Source organism: Ricinus communis, chromosome 2 (genome assembly GCF_019578655.1).
Source record: "Ricinus communis isolate WT05 ecotype wild-type chromosome 2, ASM1957865v1, whole genome shotgun sequence".
Taxonomy (NCBI): Eukaryota; Viridiplantae; Streptophyta; class Magnoliopsida; order Malpighiales; family Euphorbiaceae; genus Ricinus; species Ricinus communis.
The window spans coordinates 16,936,248-16,938,262 of NC_063257.1; the positions used below are offsets into that span (position 1 = coordinate 16,936,248).

The 2,015-nt window shown below is 44.1% G+C and overlaps 1 non-coding gene across 1 annotated transcript; it reads right to left on the minus strand.

The window, feature by feature from the left end:
- Positions 1 to 817: 817 nt before the first annotated feature.
- LOC112535204 lies at positions 818 to 924 on the minus strand. The gene has a single exon (XR_003079380.1). It is a non-coding gene; the product is annotated as a small nucleolar RNA R71 (small nucleolar RNA).
- Positions 925 to 2,015: the final 1,091 nt, after the last annotated feature.

The following is a 2,015-nucleotide window of genomic DNA, read 5'->3' on the forward strand; positions in this document are numbered from 1 at the left end:
ACCATTAGCTGGTAATGGTAGAACTTTCACACCCTATTTCAGACTAGATAACATAGCAAACAGTAGTAACTCTAGGTTCACCCGATCTCCAAGGATACGACCTTGATACTCACTAGTGCTAGGCTGCATCGGTAGGTTCACTGCCTTAGGTGTAGGTTGCATAAATAGACCATCAAGTTTTTGGCACCGTTGCCGGGGAACAATAACCGTGAACTGGAGTGAATTATTTTTATGTTAATTTAGTCATTATTTGTTTATTCATTTATTCTTTATTTTTTTATTTATTGTTATATTATTTTTGATTGATTGGTGGTTGTTTGGTTGTCGGTTTCAAGTAGTATATGACCAGGAGCTCTAACCCTGATCCCATAGCACCCTTATCTGACCCGGAGCGCTCTCTCAGATTATTAAGATGACGTTTGCAGACAGTTGAGGAGGAGGACGGAGTTACAGTTCAGGTTCAAGGAACTGACGCGATGGAGAACGTCAACCCCTAGGCCGATGAGCATCATAGAATGATGTACGAGTTTGCTCGACCATCTTTGGATGGGACGAAAACTAGTATAGTCAAACCTGTTGTAGCGGCCAACAATTTTGAAATAAAAGCCAACGTGATCCATATGATCCAGTAGAGATTTGTGACACATTCAAGATAAACGGAAAAACCGATGACGCCATTCGGCTAAGATTGTTTCCATTTTCCTTGAGGGACAGAGCTAAGAGATGGTTGCAATCCCTTCCACAACAAACGATTACAACCTAGAGGGCGTTGGCTGAAAAATTTTTATATAAGTATTTTCCTCCCGCTAAAACTGCTAAACTTAGAAATGACATATCTTCTTTTGTGCAGTTTGATGATGAAAGCATGTACGATGCATGGGAGAGGTTTAAAGATCTTTTGAAATGCTGCCCACATCACGGATTGCCAGTGTGGATGCAGGTTCAGACCTTCTACAGCGGGTTGAACCTTGCAATGAGGCAAATGGTGGATCTTTGCGGTGGGGCGCTAAGCGATAAGACGCCCAGGAGGCTCGGGAACCCCGATAGAGGAAATGGCCATGAACAACTATCAGTCGCAATCCTCTAGGAGCCGACCAGGAAGACAGGGAGTGGTCAACCAAGTGGACTCTATAGCAGCCTTGGCAGCTCAGGTGGAGCTTCTAGCCAAGAAGATTGACCAACTCCATATGCCGGTTCATGCCCCGAACGTTGGCTACGAGTTTTATGGTGGCCCGCATTACAGTGCGAACTGTACTGTGGGAGGTATGTTTGCTTCATCCTCTACTACTTTTCCATCTAATTCTGTTATGTCTTCTGATGTTGAGCAGGTTGACTATATAGGGAATGCCCCAAGGCAGCAGAACGATCCTTACAGTAATACATACAACCCTAGGTGGCGCAATCATCCCAACTTCAGTTGGAGGAACAATAACGCTCAGGGTCCACCTGGTTTTCAAAGACTTCATAACAGCCGCAGCAACATTCAGTTGGGCCTGCATAAGCTCCTCCTCTACCAGAAAAGAAGTCAAATTTAGAGGAGCTTATGGTGAAGTTTGTGACGTCTATGGAGATGAGATTCCAGCAAACTGATAGTGCACTTAGGAACCAGTAGGCCTCGATTCAGAACTTGGAGACCCAGATTGGCCAAATCTCTAAGATGTTGTCTGAGAGGCAGCAAGGAGCGCTCTCGAGCACCACTGAGTCTAACCCGACGGAGCACGTGAACGCCATCACTTTGCATTCAGGTAAGTTAGTTTCAGCTCCTTCTAAACCTGTTTTTTATGATGCCACTATTGATATGCAGGTTGAGGCGAGCAGTAAGGATAGGGAACCTGAAGGACAAAAGGTGAAATCAATTCCAGTAAGGGAATATCAACCTAAGATTCCTTATCCTGCTAGAGCTAAACAAGTAGAGGCGAAAGAGCAGTTCAGTAAGTTTTTAGATATTTTTAGACAACTGCATATTAACTTGCCTTTTATTGATGCATTGGAGCAGATGCCGAAGTATGCTAAGT